The sequence below is a fragment of the Heterocephalus glaber genome, unplaced genomic scaffold (genome assembly GCF_053883595.1).
Source record: "Heterocephalus glaber isolate CG9 unplaced genomic scaffold, H.glaber_assembly_v1.0 deba00001606, whole genome shotgun sequence".
Lineage (NCBI taxonomy): Eukaryota > Metazoa > Chordata > Mammalia > Rodentia > Bathyergidae > Heterocephalus > Heterocephalus glaber.
In genome coordinates this window covers 20,865,351-20,880,577 of record NW_028258377.1, presented here as the reverse complement: position 1 = coordinate 20,880,577, position 15,227 = coordinate 20,865,351, and the positions used below count along the sequence as shown (strand labels likewise).

Here is a 15,227-nt window from a genome sequence, read left to right as displayed (position 1 = left end):
GTAGCCCAACCCTTCTCCATCTCCTGCTGTGACAACTAAAAATAGTTCCACACATTGAGAAATGGGCCCTGAGGTGAGGGGTAACATTGCCCTGAGTTGCAAAGCACTGCTTTGGATAAAAAGCCAGAGATTTATGCCTAAAGCTACAGACTCCAACACCTACTTTTCTGCATTGACTTCCCAGTCTGACTCCCACTAGGTTTTTGCCTCTAAAACTAGATGGCAGGAGGAGGAAAGTAGATATGAATACCAATTTTGTAATACTGGCATTGCACAAAGGAAAATCTGCATGGCTCCCTCCCTCCCTTCTGGTGGGGCAGCGGGAGATCAACCCTTTCCTTTAAATTACCTTCAGGTGTTTTCAGCAGATCAGGTTCATTGACCTCTCTGGCTTGAAAAACAACAGACTTGGCCAGATCTGGGAGTGCAAAGAAACTTTTTCCTCCAGTACCTTCCTCTTGAGCCTTAGCTGTGGGCCAAAGGTCAGCCAGTGATTGCCTGAGGAAGAGAGGAGTTCTGTTTCCAGGGCTGCTCCGAGTTTCACAACAGGGTCCACAAGCATAACTATCATTTGAGTACAAACCTGAATTTTCAAGGTAAGAATATGATTCACCCTTACATTGTTACACAACTATAATAATATCTTAAATTCTCTAAAAAGTCTTTACGTAAGACTGAGAAAAAGTCAATTGTTTATTTTTTATTTTTTGTGGCAGTGGGGATTGAACCCAAGTTCTTCACATTGAGTTATATCCCCAGCTCTTTTTTTATTTTTTATTTTGAGACAGGGTCTCACTAAATTGCAGTTTCCCAGGCTGGGCTCAAACGTGAGATCCCTTTGCCTCAAACTTCCAGATTATAGGTGTGTGCTCCCGTGCCTGGCTTGTTTATTGTATTTTATTTATTTATTTATTTTTGGTTGTTGTTTATTTTATTTTTTAAGATAGTCTTGCTATGTTGTTCAGGCTAACCGTGAACTTCTGGGGTCAACCATTCCTGCCTTAGCTTCCTGACTGGCTGGGAATGGGTATGCCACTGCTTCTGCTTGATTATTTTAAATCTTATTGAGACAGATGAGAAGCACCTGACTCATTTTTCCCCTGCCAGCTAAAGGTGGGTGTGGCTTAGCCAGTGGCTGGCAGCTTCTCCCCCTTGTTTCCCATCGCTCCCCCTTGCACCTCAAGGGGCTGGGACAGTTTGCTTCAGCATCCTCCCTGGCTATCTAGTGGTATCCTCCCTGACTATCAAATTGGCATTTTCCACTCCAGCATGAATGCAGCCAGGCAGTGTGGTACCCCCTTCCCAACTCCGGCCACTTTGGAAAATACTGGTTAAGATCAGGAAGGGCGGGATCTGGGCCCCTTATTTGCATACCCACATTCACAGAAAGCCTTCCAGAGGATTCCCTGGTTTCAGCCCTCACCCTCACTGAAACAGGCGTGCAAGTTGCTACACAAGTAGCGCTTCCCAAGAACTTGTCAGGGTTTAGGGCTTTCTTTTGTGTCAACACCACCCTGTTCCCTTTTTGCAGCACAGGTCTTGTTACAATGAAAACTCACTGATGTTCCTATAAACCTGCTTGTGATTTACAGGGGACCCTAAAGTTACAACTGGCCTGACATAACAACTTGGGTTAATTAGGTTAATGGAAGATCCATCTGCCTCTTGTTGTCTGTAGCATGTACCCAGGTAAACATCCAGATCTCAGCTGTTTTGACTTGTAACCAACCCTCCCTTGGGAACTGATGGAGTTTTTAAGTCAAGGGTCCACTGTATTTCTCTGGTGGTGTAGGCCCCCCAAATCCTATAAATCTACTTGGGATTTTTATCTTGAGTAGTGAACTCTCAGAGCTATTAACACCAAAATGCTCCAGAGACCAGCAGCCAACAAAGACCAGCAACAGAAACCCAGAACCCAGTAGAATCAAGCTCTGGTGTCCAACAGAAGCTGGCATTGGAAAAATGATGGCCAGCAGCAGCAGTGACCAGCAGTTGGCTGTGTCAGTTGTTGGCATCCAGCATTACCTGGTGTCCTCTGGTACATCAGGGTTGCTAGAAGAGCTGTGCTTTGCTGAGTAAAAGAACCTGGCTGATTGGCAACATTATGTTGATACTACTTTATCTGGAATGGGGTCTTCTATCAGGCCCCATAGGGTAGGACTGGCATGGCTCTCTGACTCCGTGTTTTACTACTTTTACCTTGCTCATTTGCTGGCCTTCTTGCTGTTCCTCACACTCCAAGATCCTTTGGGCCTAAACATTGACTTGATGTTGTTTCCTTTTCCTAGAACATGCCTTGTCTTAGTCTGCTAGGGCTTCCATAACATGACACATACATGTGGCTTTTCTTTTGCCTCCAATTCCAATGGAAACGAATCTGGGTTAGTGTTAGTGGCTTGAGTACAGAAATAGTGAGTTAAGGAATAAAAGAAAAATTTGAAGTTGTATCTAAGTCATATACCCAGTTCTCCCTAGAGCCCCCCAAAATGCCACCTCTGGGAAGAACAAAGAGCACTAAGATCTCACCATCACTGGGCTTGTCAGGTTACATGGTTTAATACCTTTGGCTGTGGGTTTTTGGAAGGAATCTGGGTTTTGCTCGCCTACTGTCCAATCTCACTTCTTGGAAAAGTAACTTAGTTATTTTGCTTTATGAACTGTTGTGGTTTGTCTCCCAAACTCATGCAAGAGTTTAGTCATCAAAGTCCTATGTTAATGGTATTAAAAGGATGGAAACCTAATCTGACTATGGTGTTTCACAGTGGAGCCTTTGGGAAGTGATTAGGATCAAATGGGATCATGAGAGTGGAGCACCAGGATTGGATCCCATGGCTTTGTCAGGTGAGGGAGAGACACCAGACACACAAAGACATGCACATTCCTTATTTCTTGCTAGATGACCCGTTGCATTGCCTGAGGACTTTGCCAATAAGGCTGTTACCACTTGAGGCCCTTGCACCTTGTACCTCCATAACCATGAACCAACATTAACCTCTTTTCTTTATAAAATGGCTCACCTCAAGTATTTGTTGTAGTAGTGAAAAATGGACTAATATACTAACCTTCTCCTACTTGTAGTCCATTCCCAGGTCCAGGTAATCCTGCAGCCAGGCCTGGCAATCAGCATGTTTCATTTCTGTGGTCACAATGATTGGCTTAAGGGTGGTGATGTGAGCTAGATTTTGATGCTTTTAGTGATCTCCTTTTCCCACTCAGCATGCTAAGAACGGGGGATATAAGGTGCCTTCTTTTGTTTTATCCCTCTAGAGGGAACTTAGTCACAAGACAAAAATAATACCAACAAAATGAAAGACCCATGTTTCCAGTACCATTTGAGATCTTGTTTTCAGTTGCTTGAGTCAGTTAACCTAGGTCCCAGGTTTTATTTTTCTTAAGTCAAAATGATTTCAATTACTAACTCTTGGAACCAAGAGAGTTCTGAGTCATAAATTTGACCTTCTGAAGCTCGAGTGGAAGAGCCACCCAGGATGGCAGGGAGACTGAAAGCCATACCCCATCAGGAACTCTCAGGGTGCCTCACAGTGTTAAGTCTGTGGAAGAAGCAATTTCCTATTCAGAAGGGCTTCACTGGGCAGTCTATCTAGTCTACTTAGGTGTTCTCTTAGAGGGCAGAGATGCAACAAAGAGAAGAGGTTTCAGAGGGACTGATGGAGGTTCAGTGATTGCCATTGAAAAAAGGTGGGAATCCCTAGTCTGGGGCAAGAGCCCTATCACTAGAACTGTCTTGGGGGAAGCTGAACTCACTCATCTAGAAGTGCTATAGCACTAGGTAGTGGGGCAGATATGGATGAACTTTGAGGTCAGTTTCTATTTTGGGAGTTTCTGGTTGAATGCAGAGTGTTTGAAAATATCGTTGAGACTGACTTGTCTACTCCTCTAGTTCCCATGCTAGCCAGGGTGGGGAGAAGCAGATGGTCTAGTGATTAAAAGTAAGGGCCCTAGAGTCTACCTAAAATGTCACTTGCTAGATGAGTGACCTTGACTTCAACCCATTGATGGTGATCCTTTACTTATGCTCAGGGCTAACCTGTGGACTGGCCACAGACATGGTATGGTGTCTTTGTTTTGCTTTGTTTTTGTTTTGAGACAGGATCTCACCATGTAGTTCAGGCTGGTCTTGAACTCACTATGTAGCTCAAACTGGCCTTGAACTTGCAGCAGTCCTCCTGCCTCAGCCTCCTGAGTGCTGGAATTACAGGTATGGGCCACCATGCCTTGCTGGTATGGTCATTTGAATATGGTTTGTCCCTTGTGAAACTCCTGTTGAAATTTGAATGCTATGGTGGTGGTGTTAGGAGGTAGAGCCTCGAAGAGGAGCTTAGTTCTTCAAGCTTTTTCTCATGGGGCAGGATCTTATAAAGTTAGGCAGCCCTTTGCGTTTTCTTTTTGCCCTGTATACTCACTTGTGGGCCTGTTTTTCCACCATGAGATGAAGCCATCACCAGATACCTGCACTGTGTTCTTGAACTCCAGAACCATGAACAAAATAGACCTCTTCCCTTTAAAAATAATCCCATCTTTGGTGCTGAGTTAAAGCAACAGAAAATGGCACACAGGGAGTGCTTGCCTGACACATAGGTCATGCTCAATAAATGATAGCTGGTATTATTTGCTACTCAATACCTGCTTGAGCAGTGAAAGGAAAAAAGTGCTAGAGAACACCCCCAGAAACCACTCCCGGTAACCAGTTCAGAGAGGAGCTAGGGTGAGTTGGGAGGAGAAAGCGCCAGAGGAGAGTTGGATTCTTCTCTGGTTGGTGGGACATGACGCCATGTTCCTTGCTGTTTCTATGGTTTTTCCTTTGGGAGTTCTAGTGCTTTCTTTCCTGGATCTGATTTGGATTCCCTAGAAGAAGAGTCTGAAGCAGGACTGCATTTCATGTTCCAGTGATTTATTGGTGCTGTCAGAATGCAGGGAATGAACAAGCTCAGCTACATGAGTTGCAAGGTCCAGAGCAAAAGGAAAACAAGAGGCTCCTTGCTCAAAAAAGTGAAGCAAGGCCCTCCTTCTATAGGTCAGTGAGGTGACCACCGCAGAGAAGATCATTGGCCTGTTAAAGCAGCTGTTATAAATATTTTCTGGCCCAGCTACTTTGCAACGCCTCTGGGCAATGTCAACATGAAGAGCCTTCTCTATACCAAGCCCATGGGCTGCTCCTGCAGCTGGAGTGGCACCTACAAAGGTCCTGCTCCTGCTACCACTGCTGCCCCAGGTGAGGAGAAGAAAATGCAAGCAATGAAAGTGGAATCTGTGGAGTCTGATGATGACACGGGCTTTGGTTTTTTTGGACTAAATGTTTTTTGTAACATGTTTAAAAAAAAAAAGCTGAATTCTTAAAAAAGAAAAAAGGTGCTTTTAAAGATACCAAAATGTAAAATCTTTTTTTATCTTCCACAGTGTCTCTTTCCACTTGCCATGATGTTTATTTGCAGTTTAATGTCATTCTAAATATAGGAAAATTAAAAATTTAAATTAATAGCATGAACTTCACTTTTCATCTTTATCTCATCCCATACCACTTTTAAATGCAAATGTTGAAGCTTTTAACTTGGATATGGATTTACCAAAATCACACAATTTATATTTTTGTGTCTTGTCCCCAGAAGGTGCCTCAAGCTAGCCAAAAGAGTTGAACAAAAGCCAGACACCAGAAGGTTGGAAAGGAGGATCCCTCCTGGGCATGAGGATATGCTGAGCATATTCCGAGTGTCCTGACTGAGGGTGTCCAGGTATCTCTTCTTCCCATGGTCCAGCTACTCCATTCCACAGATAAAGACAACTTTAGGTATCGTAACCCCTGAGCCAGGTCATCTAGGTGCTCAGACTGTGGGTAAGGGAAAGGCTTATCCTTGTCACAGTGCCTGCTAAATGTGCCCTGCTGTTGGCCAGGGACAGGGGCAGCCACCACCATCACCTGTTCCGAGGAGAGTGTGTGCCCAGTCCCTCCTTCACCCCTGTCCTGCACACTGGCCCATATGAGGGCTGAAGGGTGCAGCAGGCACTGGACAGGGCAGGGAGGGAGATGCTTGGCAGAGTGTGGAGTATCAAGGGCCAGGGGAACTGGGGAGACCGTGGGAAGTGGCATTACCTGTGAGCTGAGACTGAGTCCCTGTGCATCTCAATCATCTTAATTTACATTCAGTGTCACAAAACAAATTCAAAGTTAAAAGTATTAAAAATGTCAAGATGTAGCGGGGCACAGTGGCATTAACCAGTAATCCCAACTATTGAGAGGCTGATCTCTTGATCTTCCTTGAGAGGAGGATTGCTTGAGCCCAGGAGTTTAAGTTTCAGCCCGGGCAACAAAGCAAGATCCTGTCTTAAAAAAAAGAAAGAAAAATTTTAAGATGGAAAGGATAGAGCTTTAAATCCCCAGCACCAGCCCCTTCTGAGCACCTGGCCCTCTTTGACTGCATGGTCCTGTGCTCCTAACTCCTGCTTTGGCGGGTGAGAGGCGTATAGAGCAAGGAGAAAGCTACCTGACAGTGTTATCTTGCCTATGGATGAGCTTTGGTCTGATCCCACAGGAAAGCTGAGCACAAGGTTTGCAAAAGTGCTCGCTCCACCTCCAGGTGGGAGACTGGCTCGCTGTACCCACAGCTCCACTGTCTGCTCTGCAACTAGAGTGTGGGAGTATCACTTCTTTAGAGAGATGGCTTCTCATCGGCTAAGGGCAGTTCTCCAGAAAAGGGAGCAGTGGCCTGTTGCGATCAGCTGGCTTGGAAGCTGGAATAAGTACCAAAGCCCAGGAATAGCTATCTAGGTGGAACACCCAAAGCAACCCTGGAAGTCTGCTTCTCACATTAAGTTCCTCCTTGCATGCACAGCTTCCCCAGGGTGCCTGGTTGGTGAATTCTGTAAGACATAAAGAGAAGGATGAGGAGAACAAAGCACACCCCTCACTTGTTCTTCAGGCATGACTGATACTCATCTTCCTCTTCCACCACGGTCTTAGGTTTCCCACCCCTCTAGCTAGCATGCCTTTTGGTCTGGGTGACTTTTTTAGTAGGAGTGAGCTCCTGGTTGCCGAATGTGTCTGTTTGTAGCTATACCAGGGCGTAGGTGTATACAAGATTCTCGGAGGAGTATCTGAGGGCCAAAGCTATTCTTCCCTGTTCCGCTGTGTGGTGGCTACCCTGACTCATCATCATTATCAAGGGCATTTATATTTACCACCGTGGAAATCCCTTTCTGTGTTTGCTGGTCACTGACATAGCAGCCCAAAGTGATCAGGGGACAGCTGTAGTTTTAAATTTAGTCTGGGATGTTTACTGTCTGCCTTGGTGGAAGCTTGCACAGTCAGCTTCTCATTATTATAGCAAAGTACCTGAAACAGTCTACTTTACAATTCAAAAAGTTTATTTTGGCCTATGGCTCTAGAAGTATAAAGTCTAGGGTTCTCATCTAGGGGTGGATTTGCTGCTGGCAGAGTCTTGAGTAGCACACAGCATTACTTGGCAGGGCAGGGAGCCATGTACCTGTCTCCACGTGTCTCGTCTCTTCTTATTAAGGTAGCAGGATTCACTCAGTCATGGGGCCCCCACCCTAATGACTATCTGATCCTAGTTACTTCCCAGAGGGCTTGCATCTAAATAGTATAGTTGGATTAAATTTTTACTCTCTATAGCATTACCATATGACTTTGGGGGTTGAAACCACATTTACATCATAGTGAAGCATTTCCAAACACTGGTAATCAGGACTTCTAGAACTATAGAGGCTGAACTTTCAGGATTAGAAAGCGTAAATTCCCTAAGTGGATCCCTGAGAGTGGCAGTATCCTTTGTTCACAGACCTACGTATTCTACCTGTTGGCAACATCATACCATAAAATGGCCACTGTTTGAAGGTACACTGTACCCCATATACATAGGAATTAAATCTCTAAGCTGGTACCCCTGTTTTACTGTTCATTACTCTACTAGGGTACCTAGTAGGACCATGGATACTGTGGTTACGGGCCACCTATGCACCTGCTTTGCTTTCAGTATCTTGTTGTAGGGGCTGAGGATGTAACCTGGTAGTAGAGCCCTTTCCTAGTATGCATGAGGCTCCGGGTTCAGTTTCTAGCACTGCCCACACACACACATACACACACCACAGACACACAAACATTCACGAGTCTTTTGTTGTGAAGTATTATTACTGAGGATCCTATGTTTGTATATCAGAAAATCTATGTGCTTTAGCTCATTGTACAGCTAAGGCACTGTAGAAAGAAAAGGCAGACCTATTTTTGGAGTTCATTGGCCCAGCAGGGCACAGACCAGGGGCTAGGGCTTCAATTATTACATGACCTCCTCTGATCCTACTATAAAAGAGGGGTCACCATGGCACTTTGTTTCCAGTTGGTATCAGCTTCAGCTCACACCATGTATCTAGTGGCCTTCAAAATATCTGGATATTCCCCTTTTTCCTGCATATAGGTAATCCAGGTTAATGGCCCTAGGTTCCTTTGGAAAATATGGGAAAAATCATGATTACATATTCTTGCATTTGTTTTGCAGGATTCTTCCTCTTGGGGACTTAGTTTCTCCTTCAGTCAATAAGCTGCAGAACTGACCTGGCTCAGTTCTGGAAATGGAGCAGGGATTTTGAATTTCCATTAGAGAGCTGTTCTCACTGTTTTTCTTACCCATTCCTAATCTCTTTTGAATGACTGCACACTTCAAGCAGTATCTTAGTTGGCTGTCCCTCCAATTTGCCCCTAAGATTACTATCAATCTAGATCCTTGCAGGTCAGGACCCATGGCTACCAACTTCATTACCCTTTATGGTAATTGTACCTACTGGGGTTTTTGTTGTTGTTGTTTTTTGGGCTTTTTGCCATGTACTCCAGGCTGGCCTCAAACTCACAGTCCCCTTGCCTCAGCCTCTTGAATGCTGGGATTACAGACATGTCTGTCTGCCTGCCTGCCTGCCTCCCTCCCTCCCTCCCCTCTCCCCTCTCCCTCCTTTTCTTCTCTTCTGCTGGGATTTGAACCCAAAACCTTACATACACTAGGTATGACCTTGCCAATGAGCTACATCCGCAGCTCTCACTAACTTGTTTCTTATGGTTAAGTGCTTATGTTGGAATTTTCATTATTTCCATTTTTTCCATTTCTCATCAATTTTCCTTTCCCTTTTTTCCTTTCCCCTGCCCCTCCCACTACCCCTACCCCTTTGGACCTTTTCTTCCTATTTTACATTATTGATTATTCATTCTAATCATTGGTGCATTTTAGGTATACAATATAATGACATTCATCATTGGAAATGTGCACCTTTACATAGTCTCTCTTGGTTCTTATTTTTCACCCTTGCCCAGCCCTCCCTTCAACCCCTCCATTCCTCCCTATTTACAAAGATTTTGTTCCTATTTTTTCATTTTCTCATATTAATCCCATTCCCTTCTATCCTTTCCCCTAGCCCTCCCACTTCCTTCCCCTTTGCCCCTTTTCTTCTTATTTCACATTACCTATTATACATTTAGTCCTTATTTACATTTTCAGTTTCTCACACCAGAGAAACTATTCGGTATTTATACATGTGTGTCCTATTTATTTCACTTAAGAGTATCGCCTCAATATGCATCCACTTAGCTATAAATGTCTCTAATTTCTCATTTTTTATGGCTGAGTAGTACTCCATTTTATAAAAAAACCACATTTTCTTTATCCAGTCTCCAGTTGATGGGCATTTGGGCTGTTTCCAAGTTTTAGCTATCACAAACTGTGCTGCTATGAACATGGGTGCACATATATCACTGTGGTATGATTCTTTTAATTCTTTGGGGAAGATCCCCAGCAGTGGAATAGAGGGGTCAAATGGGACTTCCAGTCCTAGTTCTTTGAGGTATCTCCATACTGATTTCTACAGTGGTTGCGTCAGTCTACACTCTCACCAGCAGTGGAGCAGGGTTCCTCTTTCCCCACAGCCCCGCCAGCATTTGTTATTGATTGATTTCATGATAGCAGCCATTCTTTCTGGAATGAAGTGGAATCTCAGCGTTGTTTTCATTTGCATCTCTCGAATGACCAGTGATGTTGAACATTTTTTCATGTATTTATTTGCTATTTCTACTTCCTTGTCTGAGAAATGTCTGTTCATTTCAGATGCCCATTTTTGGATTGGGTCTTTAAATTTGAGAGGTCTGATCTTTTTAAGTTCTTCATAGATTCGAGATGGTAGACCTTTGTCTGAGGAAGAGCAGGTGAAGATTTTTTCCCACACTGTGGGTTGTCTCTTCACACTGCTGGTGGTTTCTCTTGCTGTGCAGAAGCCTTTTAATAAGAAGAGATCCGACTTGTTGATTGTTTGTGCTAGTTCATGGGCAACTGAGGTTTTGTTCATAAAATCTTTTCCTACACCGATGTCTTCAAGGGTTCTACCTAACCTGTTTCAACTGGTTCAGAGTTTCTATTTTAATATTAAGATCTTTAATCCATTTTGATTTTAGTTTAGTGCATGGTGAGAGATACAGGTCTAGTTTTAATCTTTGGCAAGTTGAAGCCCAATTTTTCCAGCACCATTTATTAAAGAGGCTATCTTTCCTCCAGTGAGGGTGTTCGGCTCCTTTGTGGAAGATGAGATGGCTGAGTGTGTCTGGTGTTGTTTCTGCATCTTCTAATCTGTTCCACTGGTCCTCAAGTCTGTTTCTTTGCCAGTACCATGATGTTTTTATCACAGTAGCTTTGTAGTAGAGTTGCAGGTTGGGGATTGTGATACCCCCTGCCATGTCTCTGTTACCTAGAATTGCTTTTGCTATTCTGGGTCTCTTCTTGCTCCAAATGAATTTTTTGGATTGTTTTTTCAAAGTCCATGAAGTATGCTGCTGGGATCTCAATTGCAATTGCATTGAATATATATAGCAGTTTTGGAACTATGGCCATTTTCACTATATTAATCCTTCCTACCCAGGAGCAGGGGATGTCTTTCCATTTTCTAATATGATCTTCAATCTCTCTTTTCAGAGTGCCATAGTTTTCAGGGAAGAGGTCTTTGATTTCTTTTGTTAGGATGATTCTTAGGTATTTCAGTTTTTTGGATGCTATTGTGAAAGGAATTATTTGCCCTATTTCTCTCTCAGTGAGTCTGTCATTGGTGTAGAGGAAAGCTATTGATTTTTGTGTGTTGACCTTGTATCCAGCTCCTTGACTGAATTTGGTTATTAAGTCTAGAAGACTTTTGGTGGAGTTCTTGGGGTCTTCTATATAGAGTATCATATCATCTGCAAATAATGACAATTTGAGTTCTTCATTACCTATGTTTATTCCTTTTATTTCTTTCTCTTGTCTAATTGCTGTGGCTAATGTTTCCAGAACTATATTGAACAAGAGTGGTGATAGTGGACATCCTTGTCTGGTTCCTGATTTTAGTGTGAAGGATTTCAGTTTTTGACCATTTAGTATGATATTGGCTGTTGGTTTTTCATAGATGGCTTCTATCAGTTTGAGGTAGAGACCATCTATTCCAATTTTTTGTAGGGTTTTTATCATAAATGCATGTTGGATTTTGTCAAATGCTTTTTCTGCGTCTATGGAGATAATCATATGGTTTTTGTCCTTGGCTCTATTGATATAGTGTATTACATTGATTTTCGTATATTGAACCATCCCTCCATCCCTGGGATGAATCCCACTTGATCAGGGTGCATGATCTTCTTGATGATCTTCTGCATTCTATTTGCCATTATCTTATTAAGGATTTTTGCATGTATGTTCATTAGTGAGATTGGCCTATAGTTCTCTTTTTCGGTTGGGTCTTTCTCTGCTTTGGGGATCAAGGTGATGCTTCCTTCCAGGAATGAATTTGGGAGTATTGCTTCCCTTTCAATTTCATTGAAGAGTTTAAACAGTAGTGGCAGCAGTTCCTCTCTAAATGTCTTGTACAATTCAGCAGTGAAGCCATCAGGGCCTGGGCTTTTCTTAGTTGATAAGTTTTTAATTACATTTTCCATTTCATTGGTTGATATTGGGTTGTTCAGAATTTTTAGGTCTTCTTCGTTCAACTTTGGTAATTCATATGTATCTAGGAATCTCTCCATTTCTTCTGTGTTGTCCATCTTATTGGCGTATAGGTTCTGGAAGTAGGTATTGATCCTCTGGATTTCTGCTGGGTCTGTTGTAATTTCACCCTTTTCATTCCTAATTGGATGGATTTGGCCCTTTTCTTTCCTTTTTCTGACAAGGTTGGCTAAAGGTTTGTCAATTTTGTTGATTCTTTCGAAGAACCAACTCTTGGCTTCATTGATTTTTTGTATTGTTTTCTTAGTCTCCATTGCATTGATTTCTCCTCTGATCTTTATAATTTCCTCCCTTGTATGAACTTTGGGGTTGTCCTGCTCTTCTTTTTCTAGAAGCTTGAGGTTCAGCATCAGGTTGTTTAATTGGGCTCATTCTGTTTTCCTAATATGCATATTCACTGCTATGAATTTCCCTCATAAGACTGCTTTCATTGTGTCCCATAGATCCTGATATGTTGTATTGTCATTGTCATTGAATTGAAGGAACTGTCTGATTTCTTCTTTAATTTTCTCTGTGACCCATTGGTTATTCAGAAGTGTGTTGTTCAATTTCCACATGTTTATGAAATTTTTTCAGTTTCTTTTGCTATGGATCTTCAATTTCATCGCACTATGGTCTGATAATATACAGGTGATAACTTCAATTCCTTTGCACTTACTTAAACATGTTCTATGTGTGAGTATGTGGTCTATTTTTGGGAATGACCCATGTGCAGCTGAGAAGAATGTGTATTCTGATTTTGTGGGGTGGAAGACTCTGTAAACATCTGTTAAGTTCATTTGTTCAAGAGTTCGATTGAGTTCTAGTATTTCATTACTTATTTTTTGTCTAGTTGATCTATCTATTTGTGACAGTGGGGTGTTGAGGTCCCCCACTACAATTGTATTAGTGCATATATGACTTTTCATGTCCATTAGTATTTGTTTTATATAGTTGAGTGCACTAGTGTTTGGTGCATAGATATTTATGATTGTCATCTCTTCCTCTTGGATTCTTCCCTTTACAAGGATGTAGTGTCCTTCTTCATCTCTCTTAATCAGTGTTGGTTTGAAATCTACTTGATCTGCCAAGAGGATAGCTACTCTTGCTTTTTTTCGGGTTCCCATCACATGGAGTATTGTTTTCCACCCTTTAACTTTCAGTTTATGAGTTTCCTTTTGAATTAAGTGTGTTTCTTGTATGCAGCATATTGTTGGTTTTGCTTCTTGACCCATTCTGCCAGTCTATTTCTTTTGATTGGTGATTTGAGACCATTAACATTGATGGTTATAACTGAAGTGTATTGACTTGTCATTACCATGACTTTTTCTTTTTGTTGAGTTCTCCCCCTTTACATTTAATTTTTTGTCATGCCAGATGAGTTCATTCTGCTTTGCTTCCTGGGGTTGTGATCCTCAATGTCTGTTCCTAGGATATTGTATAAAATTCTTTGGAGTGCTGGTTTGGTATTCACGAAGTTCCTAAGGTGCTCTTTGTCATGAAAGTATCTTATTTCTCCATCAGTTTTGAAAGATAGTTTTGCAAGGTACATCAATCTGGGTTGGGGGTTGTTTTCTTTTAGGGCTTGGAATATGTCACTCCAAGCTCTTCTTGCTTTGATAGTTTGTGTTGAGAAGTCTGCTGTGATTCTGATGGGCTTTCCTTTGTATGTGATTTGTTTCTTTTCTCTGACTGCTTGTAGAACTTTGTTCTTCTGTTGTGTTTCTGGAATCTTAACAATTATATGCCTATGTGTAGATTTTTTTTGATCAAGGCTATTTGGAGTCCTATATGCCTCACTTATCTGTATGTCAAGCTCTTTTCCCCTGCTTGGGAAGTTTTCTGCCATTATTTCTGTGAAGAGATTTTTTATGTCATCTCTACTCTCTCCTGTTTCTTCATTGAGCCCAATCAGTCTTATGTTATTCTTCTTTACATCATCTAGCAGCTGCTGGATTGATTTCTCATGTTCCCTTATAATTTTGAAGCAATTTTTCTTTTCCTGGTCACTAATTGCAATCTTATCTTCTATATCTGAAATTCTGTCCTCACATTGGCTCATTCTGCTGCATAGACTTTCAATGGAGTTTTTCATCTCCTGGAAATCTATTTGCATCTGTTTTATGGATTCCATTTGTTTCCTATGTTGGGATTCCATCATGTTCCTGAGCTCCTCTCTAGATTTATTAATCATGTCTTGCACGAGGGGCACAATCTCTCCTGTTATCTAAGAAATTATTTCTGATTTCATTTTTTCTAGATCCCCTTTTGTTGCCAGTTCAGTGGGTCCAGGTGTTTGAGTATCACAGTGTTCCATCTCATTTCCCTTTGGGGTTGCTGTAGGTGATCTGGAAGTCTGGTTTTGAGACTTATTTACATGTTTTCTCATTTCAACTGGGGTGGGGGGCTGTTAGTGCCTGCACAGATTACCTCCTCTGAGCTGGGAGAGGTGGGACAGGGGCTGGGAGCAGCGGTAGGGATGGTGGCTCAGAAGCCCTTTTCTGTGGGCTGGGAGCAGTGGGAGGGATGGTGGTGGGGAAGCCCCTTCCTCTGGACCAGGAGCAGTGGGATGGCGGCTCAGAAGCCCTTACCTCTGGGCCAGGAGCGGTGGGAGGGATGGTGGCCCGGAAGCCCCTTCCTCTGGGCCAGGAGCAGTGGGACAGAAGGTGGCCCAAAAGCCCTTTCCTCTGGGCTGGGAGCAGCAGGAGGGATGGTGACTGGGAAGCCCCTTCCTCTGGACCAGGAGCAGTGGGATGGTGGCTCAGAAGCCCCTACCTCTGGGCTGGGAGCAGTGGGACTCAGTATCTTGGTCTGGTGGTCTGGTGTCCTCTGCGTCTTTGTAGTGTGGAACCAGGTGGCTGCCTGTCTGCAGCAGGGTGATTCGGTGTCTTCCGCGTGACTTGGGACCTTGGTAGGGCATGCACAGATCTTCCTGTGTGCAGTGGGGTGATTGGGCGTGTTCTGTGGGACTCAGGACCTCAGTAGGGTGTGGGCAGACCTGCCTGTTTGCAGCGGGGTAATTCAGCGTCTTCCGTGCGACTTGGGACCTCGGTAGGGCATGCACAAACCTGCCTGTCTCTGTTGGAATTTTCTTTCCTTTTTCTACAAAGCCTAATTCTGAAATAGTATCTCCTATAAAAGACAGCAATCATCAAGTTTCTTTTGATACTGCCCCCTCCTCACCAACACATTTCTTATCTCCTTGGTAAATGGAGAGCT

The 15,227-nt window shown here is 43.0% G+C and overlaps 1 long non-coding RNA gene across 1 annotated transcript in view; it reads left to right on the top strand.

Moving 5' to 3' along the window:
- The first annotated feature begins 386 nt into the window (after nt 1-386).
- LOC110344756 (uncharacterized) overlaps nt 387-15,227 on the top strand; it is a 106,927-nt gene continuing 92,086 nt past the window's right edge. Inside the window, exon 1 of the long non-coding RNA XR_002387548.2 lies at nt 387-596. This is a non-coding gene — a long non-coding RNA (uncharacterized LOC110344756). The remainder of the gene's footprint in view (nt 597-15,227) is intronic.